General features: G+C 46.0%; 1 long non-coding RNA gene across 1 annotated transcript in view; it reads right to left on the bottom strand.

Moving 5' to 3' along the window:
- LOC112119337 overlaps positions 1-2,383 on the bottom strand; it is a 31,469-nt gene extending 29,086 nt beyond the window's left edge. The window contains exon 1 of the long non-coding RNA XR_002909109.1: positions 2,289-2,383. This is a non-coding gene — a long non-coding RNA (uncharacterized LOC112119337). The remainder of the gene's footprint in view (positions 1-2,288) is intronic.
- Positions 2,384-8,172: the final 5,789 nt, after the last annotated feature.

Genomic DNA, 8,172 nt, shown 5'->3' with positions numbered 1-8,172 from the left:
GGGGGGGGGGGGGGGGGGTCGACCTAAGATACACAACTTCAGCCACGTGAATAGCGTAGCTGAAGTTGTGTATTTTAGGTCGACTTACCTGGCTGTGAGGACGGCGGCGAGTCGACCGCTGCCGCGCTGCCGTCAACTCCGCTTCTGCCTCTTGCCGCGGTGGATTTCCGGAGTCAATGGCAGAGCCATGGGGGATCGATTTTATCGCGTCTTCACTAGACGCAATAAGTCGATCCCCAATAGATCGATTGCTACCTGCCGATCCGGCGGGTAGTGAAGACAAGCCCTAAGATAAAATGATGGTGGGGCGGGGAGGAATACTTTTCTGCCATTTTAGACCCTCCTTTTCTATCTTTAAATAAAACACAACAGCATGTTGATGTGAGAAACGTACTGTAAAATGTAGTTATGATAAAGGGATTTATGAGGAGGATTACATGTGTTAAGTCTCAAGATATTGAAACCTCTGGTCATAGCTATGCTAGGGGATTGGTCTGATGTGGAGGTGGGCAAGAGATCCAGGCATTACAGGAAAATTGGCATAAAACAGAGCAGAAAGGGAAAACAGACTATCTTTGTCTTTTTATTCTGTTTGTACAGCGGCTGGCACAATGGAGTCCTGGGCCATGACTGGAATTCCTAGGAGCCGGTACCACAACACAAATTTTAATTATAATTTTGAGGTTTTACACTTTGTGATTCATCATTTTTATTGCAGTTAGCCAAATTTTTCAATGTTTTTCCATGTCTGACCATGGTAAAGATGATTGGTTTGGTGCTGTCATGTGATTTTATTTCACAATACAGGGCTTCTGAAGTCATTTTGGACTCTTCAGCTCAACACCTCAGCCAATGGAGTTACAGTGGCATAGACTGGAGATGAATCAGGCCATGAATGTATACAATTGCTGGGGCATAAAACAAATATCAAGGATGCCTCTGAGTATATAAATCATTCTAGATCTCTAATTGCAGATTTTCAGAATCTATTATTATATTTATATTTATATTATAGTAGTATCCAGAGGCCCCAGTCCAGCGTGAGGCTCCATTGTACTGGTGCTGTACAACCAGAAAGGAAGAGACAGTCCCTGCCTCAAAGCATTTACAGTCTACTTAAAGACAAGTGGTAACAAATGCAAGGCCTTGTTGGCACACAGACGTTGCACCCATTTAATTTAAATAGGTTTCTAAACAGATTTACTTAAACCATTGCAGACCCCTGTATAAACAATCTTATTTCAATTTAAGAGGGGCATATTTCTTTATAGCTAAAACATGCTCTTGATTGATTTAAGCTAATCAATAGAAAAAGATTTATAATTAATTAGGGTTGTGCAGGAATCAGAATGTTCACTTTGGGGGTAGTTTCATGATTTCAAAATGTCTTCCATTCTGGAATGGAAGGAAAACAATTTCTTTTTTTTTTAATTTCCCACAAACCAAAATTCTGAAAACATTTTTTTCAGGTCAAATAAAATGTTTCATTTTGACAAAATCAAAATCAAATATTGATTTGAGTGTCTGTACAGCCTTGTACCAGTTTAGCTAATTGAATTTTAAGTCATACTGTGGCTTGTAGACAACCCCTAAACACAAACTAACTGGCATGGGGGCGGGAGGACAAGGGTAATTGGTTGGCACACCATTACATATAAAAGTGATGTGCACTGCCTGATGGTTGTGAGTTATTTAAAGCCATAAATAGGGCCCTACCAAATTCACGGTACATTTTGGTAAATTTCATGGTCATAGAATTTAAAAAATCTTAAATTTCCTGGTTTCAGATATTTAAATCTGAAATTTCATGGTGTAGTAACCGTGGGGGTCCCAATGCAAAAAGCGGCTGTGCGGGGGTCACAAGGCTATTGTGTGTGTGTGTGGGGGGGTCGCAATATTGCCACCCTTATTTTTGCGCTGCTGTTGGCAGTGGCACTGCCTTCAGAGCTGGGCTCCCAGCCAGCAGCCACAGAGCTTCCTGCAACTGGGAGAGGTTAACTGAGGTGGGTCTAACCCAGCTCCAGGAGCATCCTGGGGTGGGGAAGAGAAAGTCCCGTCCCCCCGAGTCTGGCCAGGACTAACAGCTGGAGTCTGGCATGCAGTAGGAGCTCCCAGGTGGGCCCAGTGCTCAGTGTTAACGAGGCCTGGGACTGGCTGTGTGTGCGGGGCGGGGGGGAGGGGATGACCACGGCATCCCGGGCAGTCGCTCACAGCGCCCACCCATAAAGCCAGCCCTGCTCCCCCACAAAAGTGACAACTCCCCCATACCATGCCACTCTCACTTCTACCTTGCTGCTGGCAATGGTGCTACCTTCGAAGCTGGGCACGCACCCAGCAGCTGCCACTCTCCAGCCATCCAGCTCTGAAGGCAATACAGACATAGGTGCCGACTCCATGGGTGCTCCAGGGCTGCAGTGACCACAAGGAAAAAATGATGGGTGCTCAGCATCCACTGGCAGCACCCCTGTCAGCACCTCCCTCTCCCCCCAGCACCTCCTGCCCGCCGGCAGGCCCCACAGAGCAGCACCTCCGCCTCCTTCCCTGCGCTGCCCTCCTGCCGCAATCAGCTGTTTCGCAGTATGCAGGAGGCGGGGGGGGGTGGGTGGACGAGCGAGGACGTGGTACACTTGGGAGAGGGGGTGGAATGGGGCAGGAAGAGGTGGAGCGGGGCAGGAGTGGGGGTGGAAGGGGTGGGGGCAGGGCGGGGTGTGGCCTTGAGGGAAGGGGTGGAGCATGGGTGGTGCCTGAGGCAGAGCAGCTCCCGGCACAATGAGAAGTTGGCACCTGTAATCACAGAAGGGTGGGCAGCAATACTGCAGCCCTCCTATGAGAGCCACATTTCGTGGGGAAGACCAGATTTCATGGTCCGTGACACGTTTTCCATGGCTGTGAATTTGGTAGGGCCCTAGCTATAAATAAGCAAATAGATATCAGTAAACCTCACTGGCCACCTGCCTCCAACGCAGGCCCGCCGACAGCAATTCCGGGCCCCGGGACCAGAGCCATCCCTAGGGAGAGTGTGGGGCCCAGGGCATACATGACAAATCCATCACTTCCAGGACTGACCATGCTGGCTGGCCAATCGTGCTGGCTCGTGGGGCCCCCCCAAAGCGTGGGGCCTGGAGTGGTCGCATGTGCCTAGGAGCCCTGCAGCCCACCCGTGTGATTTAAAAGGCCCGGGGCTCCCAGCTGTTGTCACTGCTACCATGGCGGCAGCGGCGGCGGCCGGGGGTGCCTGGGACCTTTCAAATCGTCCGGGTCCCTGGGCAATTGTCCCCTTGTCCCTCGCTGCCCCCGTCGGTGGGCCTGCTCCACCGTCTTGATGAGCTGCTCAGGAGGCTAGTGATGCAGTCCACTGAATATCAGAAATCTGAAGTGCAGGCAGGTATGAGCAAAGTTTTACTGCCAAATAATAATGGCGCAGAACTTTGAGAGGGTAAGAGCAACACATCCCATATTACTGTATGTGATGTTCCAGGCAGGCGCACACACTGTTCAACAACTAACAACGCTTGTAACAATCAGTTTGCCAGGATTAGCAGCCCTAAGACAGAAGTCACTTATGTATCATAGGAAGCAAAGGTGAAAAGACAGTGAAGACTCCAGATGCGTTACAGTTACAAAGGTGACTATTCAGTGACATCTGCTGCAACTGTCACCATGAAACAATGAGATTGGTTTGTTGGGAAGAGTCCTTTTTAGATTTGGTTTTTAAATGTGCTTGTTAATTAAGTGTTAATAAAAGAAAGGGACTAATAGAACTGGTCTGATCCTTTCAGTAGCTAAGTAGGGTGCAAGCTTCTTCCCAGGCAGTTCTGCTAATTAGAGCTGATTGAAGCATTTATTCAGAACAAATGCTTCAATCAGCGGAGCTCTTGAATCGTTCATGAGCCAGTTCTGATTTCTGTGAATTGACTGGTTATTCTTAAAGGTGCATGGGAACAAATCTAAGCCTGTGGGCTGTTCATGAAGTGTTCACTTCAGTTACACACTAGTGATTCTTCATGCTGTGTGATAGGTCACCCAAGTCACATGGCATTCTTTCTGCTCCCTCACTGGGAGAGTGGAACTCCTTAACAGGAGAACAAAAACCAATATATCTCACGTTTCGGGTACAAATAATCATTCAGGCTACAAACTTTTGGGATTCACAAGCAAACCAGATGTCATCCTAATATTTATGAGCATCAAAATATCTGACCTTGTGACTTAGCAGGGCAAACTTGTCACTTGTTTCTCATGAAAAAGTTGACATTTTTCTTTGCACTCTTCAACCAGCTCCACTGCCAGTACTCCATGCTATGCTCTTGAGTGGCAGTACTGTACATCAGCCTTGAATTGTCCCACACTATATGCTGATTTTATGATATGGAATACAAGAGGCCAAGAGATCAATAAATTAATTTTCACTTGTGTCCCAAATCTGAATTTGATCCCCCATTTTCAGAGGTGGAAGGTGATTTGCTAATCGAGTATAACATCTGAGCTCCACTGGGACTGTTTTAATAAGTTTGTCGCTTTCATTATGACTGAATAAAGCAGGATACCCTTTGTTAAAGCATATATCCCTGCAGCTGAATAGTCCCCTATGCATGTATGAGTGGCTTACAGTGCACCTCTTTTCCAGCTACTTTCTGGTCATATTCCTTGTGAGTTGACATTTTTCAGGGTTAGCCTTTAGCCCAAAAGGGCACTGTTATTTTATTTTTTTAAGTGTGAGCTAAATCAGTTGATCCATGTTTTAGTTATGCAAAAATGAGAACAAAAATATGGAAAAAGCCAAATGGCTCTGGATCAAGGAACTTGTAAAATCCCCAGGGAAGCCAACAATCCCCACGCCAAATAGCTCTGGATTTCTTTCATTGTTAATAAATAAAGGAAACTAAGAGCCAAAATATAATGTTAAAGTAGCATTACATTGAAGTAACCAAGCACTCAAAATCAGGAAATCCCCAAACAGTGAAGATTGCTCCCACAACTTTAACCTGACTTCAGTGTATATGTTGTATTTTCTTGACTTGCCTTTCTACCTAAAAGTGAACCTTAACGTGTTACCGGTACTTTTGGTATTAATGTAAAAAATACAATAGAAGTCAATGAGAGTTTTGCCCTTGGCTCTAGTTTGGAGCAGTACTGGAGCCAAAGTAAAAGAATGCACAGCATGGCTGACCAAGAATTGTAGGAGCATCCTTCCCTGCTGGCCTCCTCTGAAGTTTTAGGATTTCTGAACATTAATGTTGCATATATGCTGGCGGGTTTAGCATTTATCAAGTTAGGGGATGTGTTTGTTTAAACAAAATTACACTGACTTTTTCAGTAAATTTAAGGAAAATGGGTATGTTAAATTTTGAGCCTATTGCCCTTGACAATATCTCTTCAAGTCTTTTTACGCCCAAAGGAAAATGAAACATGTTGGGATTATTCCCCCAGAGCAGGGGTGGGAAAACTTTTTGGCCTGAAGGCCACATCTGGGAATAGGAATTGTGTGGCGGGCCATGAATGCTCATAAAATTGAGGTTGGAATGCGGGAGGGGGTGAGGGCTCTGGTTGGGGTTGCAGGCTCCAGGATGGGGCCAGAAATGAGGAGTTCAGGGTGCGGGAGGGGGCTCTGGGCTGAGGGGAGAGGGGGGTGCGGGGCTCCATCTGGGGGTGTGGGCTCTGGGGTGGGTCTGGATATGAGATGTTTGGGGTGCAGGAGGGTGCTCCAGGCTGGGACCAAGGGGTTCGGAGGGCAGGAGGGGGTTCAGGGCTGGGGCACAGGGAAAGGCTCACTGGTGCAGGCTCCGGGCAGTGTTTACCTCAAGCAGCTCCTGGAAGCAGCAGCATGTCCCTCCTCTGGCTCCTCCACAGAGGCACGGCCAGGCGGCTCTGCACACTGCCCCGTCTGCAGGCACCGCCCCTTCAGCTCCCATTGGCTGTCGTTCCCGGCCAATGGGAGCTGCAGGGGCGGCGCTTGGGCTGGAGGCAGCATGCAGAGCGGAGCCCCTTGGCTGCCCCTATGCATAGGAACCAGAGGAGGGCCATGATGCTGTTTCCGGGAGCCACGTGGAGCGGCCCCTGACCCAGCTTCCTGATTGGAGTGCCGGAGCGGGGCCATGCCGCTGCTTCTGGGAGCCGCGTGGAGCAGCCCCCGACCCTGCTCTCCGGCTGGCGCTCGAGGGCTGGATTAAAACAGCTGGCGGGCTGCATCCGGCCCTTGGGCCATAGTTTGCCCACCCCTGCCCTAAAGAGTGATAGCATAGTTTGTGTGGAAAGGCTGATTCTCTCTGACCAGCTATTGACCATCCCATCCGAACAAGTGATCCCTCATGCCATTAGTGCTAGTATGACTGGATGTAAAATAAAAACACAATGTTCTGTTACTCTTGCAGGCTCCTAAAGATCAGGGAAGTTACTCATACACCCTCAACTCTAAGGTTCTGATGTGATCTCAGCAGTGTCATTACTGCTCGCATGCTGTATAATTTGGTTACCCCACTGTAGTCCCCTGACATGCTGAAAACATGATTTGTTTTGGTCTGGCAATATAGACAGACTGAACTATGTTTTAATCGTGACTATAAACTATGACATGTCCCTCCAAGCATAGTATACAACTGCTGTTGGGACAAGAGTCTAGGTGGTCTACACTGCAAGATTGTATCATGCTTTAATCACATCAAGGGAGTAGAGTGCTGTAAGAAGATCTCCTAACATGGTAGCATGTATAGCATGAAGGCAGGACCACGGCTGATGAAGTCTGAATTCCACAGTCTGGGCTAAGATTCTAATTCTTACCACTATTTTATGACCTCCATATTGTTGATAATTATTACCCAGGGAGGAAAAGAAATGCTTACCAAAAATAAATTTTAGTGTCCTAGACATATACTAGTAATATATATGCTAAGGGGCTGTCCATGGATTAGATAACATATAGTTTGGTGATTTTCAAGACCCACCCATCCCTTTGTAACACTGAAACAAACATGCAAAATTGAGGACCCACCTATTCCCTAATGCATTACGTGATTTATGGACAGTCCCTAAAATAGAAGTAAACCATTTTGTAAGATAAAAGAAACAATACATTTTCATACATCCAAAGAAATAATACATGTTAAATAAGTAAAGGATCACTTATACACATTTACTGCAACAGGATAAATATTCCAGTTAACATTCACTTACTGTAAGTATTTTATACAGGTAATAGAAATATTAGCCCTCCAAAGAGTTTAGAACAGGTCTTATCTATTCTTTTCTCCGGACAAGACTAATCTCCCGTGTCTCACTGGGTGTGTATGTCTGGCAGCAGCTGATAAAATTACTTTTTACAAACAAGCTCCATGCAACAACAGCAGTGGTATCAGCCTTTTCTATAGTCTCACTATGGACAAAGCAGCGATGAGCCAAAATTCCACATTGGGACTAATAAAAACACAATTGAACTGGTACAAGAGATTCTGTTCCTGTACTAGTGACCTTGCAAAATATCTTACTGGAGCCTTCAAATTGTTTCTATATATATGTAAATTGAGAGAGAGAGAGAATTAAAACTAATAACATATTCCCTGTAAAGATATATTCTGGATAACAGTGATGACAATATACTTCAATCAGTGCAACAGTCACTGATAAGAAACCATAATACTCTGCAACAGGAAAGCATCTAGCTACCTTTCGAGCTTAGTTTCAGCCTTACAAAGGTTTGATTTCTGTTTCATGTTATCAACCTATTGCAGAGCCTGGTCCAGTGTGGTACTGAATTCTCTCAGCACCAAGCTGACATACCTTTAGAAACCAAGGCAGAAAGAAATGCTCTCTTCCAAACGGTCTTGCTTGCACTCCACTGCTATGAAGAGCAGGAGGGAGGGTTTGATTACTAATTAGGATAGAGTTCAAGAATTTCAGCCGGAGGAAAACCACAAAACGATTAAAAGGTGCAAGAACTGGTCTATTTCTTTAGTAGCCAGGCCAGGCCTGCTGAACTGGAAAGCTTAGGAAAGCCATCAGAACAACATAATACAGAGCCGTTAGTAATCTGTGTCAGGTAAACTAAATTCCACGTCTCAGAAACATGCCCATTCTTAATAACTTGTTTCCATTTTGGAGGATTTTTTGTTTGTTTTTATTTTGATGTGCTGAGTACAATGCGCATGACTACTAAGATACATAGAAAACAAGCACAGT

Source organism: Terrapene carolina, unplaced genomic scaffold, assembly GCF_002925995.2.
Source record: "Terrapene carolina triunguis isolate 2854851 unplaced genomic scaffold, T_m_triunguis-2.0 Scaffold139, whole genome shotgun sequence".
Taxonomy (NCBI): Eukaryota; Metazoa; Chordata; order Testudines; family Emydidae; genus Terrapene; species Terrapene triunguis.
Note: the sequence above shows the minus strand (reverse complement) of the source record. Positions and strands in the feature narration are given on the sequence as shown.